Here is an 8,026-nt window from a genome sequence, read left to right on the forward strand (position 1 = left end):
CCCGACTAGCATCACTACTCTGGAGGGTTCTGACTTAGAATATGTGGACAACTACAAATACCTAGGTGTCTGGTTAGACTGTAAACTCTCCTTCCAGACTCATATTAAGCATCTCCAATCCAAAATTAAATCTAGAATCGGCTTCCTATTTTGCAACAAAGTCTCCTTCACTCACACTGCCAAACATACCCTCGTAAAACTGACTATCCTATCCTGGAGACTTATATCTCCCTCACTAACTTTAAGCATCAGCTATCTGAGCACCTTACCGATCGCTGAAGCTGTACATAGCCCATCTGTAAATAGCCCATCCAACTACCTACCTCATCCCCATATTGTTTTTATTTACTTTTTTGCTCTTTAGCACAACAGTATTTCTACTTGCACATCATCATCTGCACATCTATCACTCCAGTGTTAATTTGCTAAATTGAAATTACTTCGCCACTATTGGCATATTTATTGCCTTACCTCCTCACTCCATTTGCACACACTGTATATAGATTTTTCTATTGTGTTATTGACTGTACTTTTGTTTGTCCCATGTGTAACTCTGTGTTGTTGTTTTTTTGTCGCACTGCTTTGCTTTATCTTGGCCAGATCGCAGTTGTAAATGAGAACTTGTTCTCAACTGGCCTACCTGGTTAAATAAAGGTGAAATTAAAATTTTTAAAATTAAAACAATATTTATTAGTTTCACAGTGTTATCTGACAAAACTATGTGGAGATATGGGATCAGAGCACGGCAATGTTCTATTTCACATCGAGGCTTGGTCGTTATCGAGGGGGTGTGTTGGGAAAAAATTTTGAATTGAGAGAGGAACTGTTGGCATTCACAATGGATGTAAAAAACAGACTTTGTTGACTTTCTGTGTAATGATTATCTGTGTAATGATTAATAAGGTTTCCTTTCATTATGTGTTCTCGAATTCATACAAATATTTACTGCCATTGTAAAAAGGCTGGCAATACGAGATGCCTTCAGATTTTCCTTTTTTGTATAATTTTCCTTGAAATAACAACTAGTGGGTTTCGTGTGCGCTTCCGCTATTTGGAACGTTGGTCTGCCTGCTCTTCAGTCCGAGAGAGACATTCAGAGAGGTGCTCAGATAATTAGAATGGTAGAGCATAGCTTGATCAGGACTGCTGTTGTAACGGCAGTAAAGGAACAAGAGAATGTTATTGATCAAACAACAGGTCAGAGTGATGGAGATGATAATCACTCCAATAATGATGAATACCACACTCAGCTGAGCGTCATGCTTGATTTAGTCAAACAGATGGGTCAAAAGATTGCTAACAGTATTGTTTCGAGTCTATCAGCTACCTATCCAAGGTAGCCGCCAACACTGTCCCAGTGTGCATTCCTCCCACTTTCAGAGGTGATAGCACAGATACATGTACTGTGTAGGAGTGGCAGGAAATTATGAAGACTTACTTGGTAAAGAAAGGTTTCAAAGATGAATGGGGGAGGGCCAAGGACATAGGCAAGATAGGAATCCGCAGCAACCCTTGTAAACATCAGCAGAGAACCTGAGGTTATTTTCAGTATTTTGAAAGCATTTTGGTGAGGCCATCTCCTCCACTACGCCTCTTTGAGATTTTTAAGAGACAAAACATTGTCGCGATTAGCTTAGACTACCATAATTTCCGGACTATTAAGCGCACCTGAATATAAGCCGCATCCACTGAATTAAAAAATATATATTATTTTGAACATAAATAAGCCGCACATGTCTATAAGCCGCAGGTGCCTACCGGTACATTGAAACAAATGAACTTTACACAGGCTTTAACGAAACACGGCTTGTAACAAAAATAAATTGTCTTTAACAAAACACGGCTTTTAACAAAAATAAATAGGCTTTAACGAAACACGGCTTGTAACAATTTTTTTTTATTAGCAGTAAGCTTTAGTTGTCTTTTTGCACTGAGTCAATTCCTCACGCTGCTGTTTCCAACGTCTTATCATCGACTCATTAAGACCAAGCTCCCGTGCAGCAGCTCTATTTCCTTTTCCAACAGCCAGATCAATCGCCTTCAACTTGAGAGCTGCATCATATGCATTTCTCCGTGTCTTTGCCATGATGAGGGTGACAAAATGACTACCGTAATCAGAATGATGGGAAGTTTGAGAGCGCTCGATTTAATCTTAAACAGTAAACAAAAAAGTTGTTTGACCTTAACCCGTTCGGCAATTTCATTGGTCAAATGAAAGCTTCATGCCGCCAAAAAACTGAGCACGTCACAGAATGTATTTTTTTAGAAAAAATTTTTTTAAGCGGGAAAAATCCATATATTAACCGCGTCATTGTTTAAACCGCGAGGTTCAAAGCCTGGGAAAAAAGTTGCGGCTTATAGTCCGGAATTTACGGTACTCGGTGTGCCTTAACCGAGTAACAGATCTAGCTAATGAATGTCTTACAAAGACAGGGCAGACAGATGGATGACGTGGGTCTTGCGGTCGCCTCAGTCATGAACTGTACACAGCATTCGGATGCGAGCCTAGGAAGAAATGGACAGTGAACGAAGTCCAGAAATTGATAGACAGCCATCAAAGTGACAGATGTGCTACAAGGTGGAAACAAAACATATTGACATTACAGGAAAACAGAAGAGAGCTCAGTGCCCTGTTCCTACTTCAGTGGTTCAATGAGTTCAGAGTGGCAATGATCAGGTGACAATGACACAACTCGCAACACTGCTAGAACAGTTTCTCATAAATCAAAACTCTGCTCCCCCCGCCACAAGAGGGGCTCGCAGAACTGCACACCTGTCTCCCCATGTGCTATATGTAAAGATGTGGCTCACTCCACTCCGTCTCACTGTATTAATGACCACCTGTGCTTCAAATGTCACAATCCTGGCCATCAAACCGTAGACTGCCCACAAAAGCAGGAAGTTTGAAGAGAGGCTCCAGTCGAGCAGTGGCCACAAAATCAAGGTCCAGCTTTAAACTAATTGTTCTGCACCTTGAGCGGGAAGGTGCAGCTAAAAACTGAGTCCTGAAATAGAACCGTTTTCATACAAAGCGAAAAACCAAGGCGACGCAAATGTGATATATCAACGTACACAGAGACTAGTAAGAAAAGTTTGTTCTATGCACCAGTGACCGTGCAGGGCTCAGTAGAACTAAAAGGACTCATTGATGGTGGTTCAAATGCCTGTACGCTAAGTGAATCTGCTGAGCATACATTGCTTCTAAAACGTCTTAACTGAAAGCCAAAGAATGTCCACTCCTGTAGTACTCATTGGATGTGGAGGACAACAGGTCGATCCCAAATGTGAATATGAGCTCCATATCGAATGAATGAACTATATGAAGCTGGTGCCAGTCTTAGTTGTGCCGGGACAAACTGACGACGTGATCATTGCAACAAATGTAACGAAACCTGTCCTCCATCAACTGAAAAGTAAAGAGGGATATTGGGAACAATATCACAACCAGACAATGGCCTTTCTGAGGAATCGGATACACTTCTAAGCATACTGTCAAATGTTGACCGTTCGCAAGAAAAGGTTGTGAAAAGAAAGTTGCCACTGTCGTTCTCAACCTGTGTGTGACACACACTGTGTGTGCAAAACTGGCATAAGTATACCCCTGTATAGGATTGGAAGATCTGGAGTTAAACAGCAGCTACTGTGGTCAATGTGATGATTACCAAGATGTCATTTGAACCACACCTGAACAGGAAGCAAAACGCACATATGAGGATGTGTTGAAAGAAATGGTTCTGTTTTTTTTTAACGGTGTCTGATTTCAATTATAGACAACAAACTGACCATAACACTTAAAAAAATATCTTCAAAAATGTTTTGTTTTATTTACAGAGCATTTTCAAAAATGTTATATTAGACTTTAAAGCTGTGAAAATATACATACATGCATGTATACTGTTCTTTGCAATCTCCATAATTGGTGTGTTGTGAAGCATCATTTTTAAATGCAACATACCAGTTGGTCTGTACAGGCGATGTGTTCAGCGTTTTACGCTCTCAGACAGCTCCTCCATTTGGTGTTTCAATCATTTCAGCTCACTGTCTTCCATTGGTTCTGATAAGGAAAGGACTAAACCAAAATGACAGCATTAGAGGTGAAGTCCTCACATTTGGCAAATCTACAGAGGTTCTACAGAACTAGGCTTAATCATCATGCATGTTCCATTTGATCCCATATAAGGTCTGTCAGTAATGCCCAGCGATGAAAGTAAATTGTCATAAATCTGGAGAGCAACACCATTTAACATTTCTATGGAGTAAAAAAACCTACAACTACTTGCCCACTCCTGGACATCAGTGACTCACTGTTGTACCGGGCCATCATTCACAGACATTTGGTTCTTCAGAACTTCAAGACTCTCCTTCTCATTCAGAAGTTTTTGCTTGGTCTATGAGGACAAACAAATTAAGAAAAATAATCTGAGAAAATGTGGCATGATGTGTAATCTTGTTAGCAGACAGTATCTTAAAAATGACCGTTAAACTCATTGCAAAGCTAACAAAACATTAACGTCACTAATTAGAAAGCAGTAGTCCGCAGGACATTTACAGTAGTAGGCAAGACTGCCTTCTCGTCTTGTGCACCAGAGGCATGGAATAGTCTACAATCCATGCTTCATCTAGATATGTTAGTGCCACTGAATGAATTTTAAATATTGATGGGAGACTCTGTTATAGAGGAGTGTAAATGCTTTTTTTTTAGGCTGGATCATGTTGTTGTATTGTGTTGTTGTATGAGTTAATACTGTAATGTATTAATTGTTGCTGTCTTCTTGGCCAGGTCTCCCTTGAAAAAGGGACTCTGGGTCTCAATGGTCTTTTCCTGGTTAAATAAAGGTTAAACATTATTTTGCAAATTCCCGACAGTTTAAGCAAACAATCTTTCAAGGTTACCTTGTTTGCTCAGGGTAGGACTCATATGGGTGAAATTCCAACAGCGCTGGTCCAGTGCGCTGTTGAAGAAGTCACATTTACACAGACGAGTGCAGTTTACAGTAAAGCAGAACACAAACCAGTCATTAATCGGTCATGAAATCTAGACTACATACAGTGAGGGAATAAGTATTTGATCCCCTACTGATTTTGTGCGTTTGCCCACTGACAAAGAAATGATCAGTCTATAATTTTAATGGTAGGTTTATTTGAACAGTGAGAGAAAGAATAACGACAAAAAAAATCCAGAAAACGCATGTCAAAAATGTTATAAATTGATTTGCATTTTAATGAGGGAAATAAGTATTTGACCCCCTCTCAATCATAAAGATTTCTGGCTCCCAGGTGTCTTTTATACAGGTAACGAGCTGAGATTAGGAACACACTGTTAAAGGGAGTGCTCCTAATCTCAGCTTGTTACCTGTATAAAAGACACCTGTCCACAGAAGCAATCAATCAATCAGATTCCAAACTCTCCACCATGGCCAAGACCAAAGAGCTCTCCAAGGATGTCAGGGACAAGATTGTAGACCTACACAAGGCTGGAATGGGCTACAAGACCATAGCCAAGCAGCTTTTTGAGAAGGTGACAACAGTTGGTGCGATTATTCGCAAATGGAAGAAACACAAAATAACTGTCAATCTCCCTTGGCCTGGGGCTCCATGCAAGATCTCACCTCGTGGAGTTGCAATGATCATGAGAACGGTGAGGAATCAGCCCAGAACTACACGGGAGGATCTTGTCAATGATCTCAAGGCAGCTGGGACCATAGTCACCAAGAAAACAATTGGTAACACTACGCTGTGGGTGAAAGTGTTGTGGTCAGATGAGACCAAAATGGAGCTCTTTGGCATCAACTCAACTCGCCATGTTTGGAGGAGGAGGAATGCTGCCTATGACCCCAAGAACACCATCCCCACCGTCAAACATGGAGGTGGAAACATTATGCTTTGGGGGTGTTTTTCTGCTAAGGGGACAGGACAACTTCACCGCATCAAAGGGACGATGGACGGGGCCATGTACCGTCAAATCTTGGGTGAGAACCTCCTTCCCTCAGCCAGGGCATTGAAAATGGGTCGTGGATGGGTATTCCAGCATGACAATGACCCAAAACACACGGCCAAGGCAACAAAGGAGTGGCTCAAGAAGAAGCACATTAAGGTCCTGGAGTGGCCTAGCCAGTCTCCAGACTTGCCAAACATCAGCCTCAAAACCTTAATGACTTGGAGAAGATCTGCAAAGAGGAGTGGGACAAAATCCCTCCTGAGATGTGAGCAAACCTGGTGGCCAACTACAAGAAACGTCTGACCTCTGTGATTGCCAACAAGGGTTTTGCCACCAAGTACTAAGTCATGTTTTGCAGAGGGGTCAAATACTTATTTCCCTCATTAAAATGCAAATCATTTTATAACATTTTTGACATGCATTTTTCTGGATTTTTGTTGTTGTTATTCTGTCTCTCACTGTTCAAATAAACCTATCATTAAAATGATAGATTGATCATTTCTTTGTCAGTGGGCAAACGTACAAAATCAGCAGGGGATCAAATACTTTTTTCCCTCACTGTAGCTGACAGAAGTGCTAAGACAGTTATTTTTCAACTTTAAAATGTATCCTTTAACCTCACTGACAGCCACATACACAAGCTACACCCAGTCAAACCAGTTCCATGTAATTGCGGCATATACTGTATTTGATAGCTATCTTTGAGATGAAGGCGTTTGCCTGTTCAACTTCCTCCCCAAGTGTACAGGCTGCACTCTTCTGGTTGGCCCCTCCTAATATTATCTATGTATTGGGTGAGAATGAATGTGATCTTCTTACTAAGAAACGATGTACTCATGACACAATAATTCACTACTAACTAGTGGGATTGAAAAGACTTGTATAATACCTCACACTCCATAAGCTTTGGCATGAACCACAGAGAGGAAGGGCTTTATCTCGAGCAAGTTCTCCAGCTCACGGCAGGCTCTGCAGTCCTTTTGTAAATATGGTCAATAGTTACACACCAAATTGTTGTAAAAGAAGGTGGCCGTGTTGCCCACTTCCCTCTGCAGCTACAGGGTATACACATGTATTTCCCTCCTGAACGTGTTGGGAGAGCAGTCCGCAAGTTGTGAGCTCGATTACCTGGAGGCCTCCTTTGCTGCCGCAAATTCGGCTCCACCACAGACACCATTTCCAGGGACGTTGGAACACACACACACACACACACCTAGAAATGACTCTGCATGGTCCATGTCTTCAACACTGTTATAAGCCATCAGCGTTTTATCCCTTGCTAAGCTAGCTGTTGGAGCTGAGAAAACAATACACAGAGTTATTAAAGGTATGGGGTGTTCATTCTTTCAGCCTTGGTGGGCCAAATAAATACATACGGGAGCAAGTGAAAGCAAGTCATGTTGTGGGCCACATCTGGCACATGGGGCCCACTGAGGCCAGTCCTTTGTATTGAATAATATTTGTTGGGATGATGTAATTCTTGAAAAATCTATTGCCAACATTACCCCTATTAATCTCTTACCGGTAGAAGATGATGCGTGGAACGTTTGTGTGATTACTGTGCCTCTGCTCTCCATCTCTCTCCAAGGGACCCTGGAAACAGTTGCTTTTTTGGTTTTCTGTTTCTTGGCCTAAAAAACGTTTTATTAATTCATTTGGATTGTCATTTGCTGTTGGTTATGCGGCAGCTACTCTTCAAAGGGTTACACACAAACAAGTCTCCTTGCATACTTTTTTGTTAACTGATTAATTAAAGGCAGACAGAGAGAGAAAGAGAGAGAGAGATGGAGAGAACGTCTTGTAAAAGAGCCTTTGAGTTGGGTGTAGAAAACCAGAGATATGGAGAGAGAGCGAGAGAAGAGAGAGAGAGAGTGAGTAAGAGGAGAGAAAGAGAGAGCAAGAGAAGATAGAGAGTGGGTAAGAGAAGATAGAGAGAGTGGTTAAGAGGCGAGAGAGTGGGTAAGAGGAGAGAGAGTGGGTAAGTGGAGAGAGAGTGGGTAAGAGGAGAGAGAGTAAGAGAAGATAGAAAGAGAGTGGGTAAGAGGAGAGAGAGAGAGTGGGTAAGAGGAGAGAGAGAGTGGGTAAGAG

The sequence above is a fragment of the Salmo salar genome, chromosome 10, assembly GCF_965601325.2.
Source record: "Salmo salar chromosome 10, fSalSal1, whole genome shotgun sequence".
Taxonomy (NCBI): Eukaryota; Metazoa; Chordata; class Actinopteri; order Salmoniformes; family Salmonidae; genus Salmo; species Salmo salar.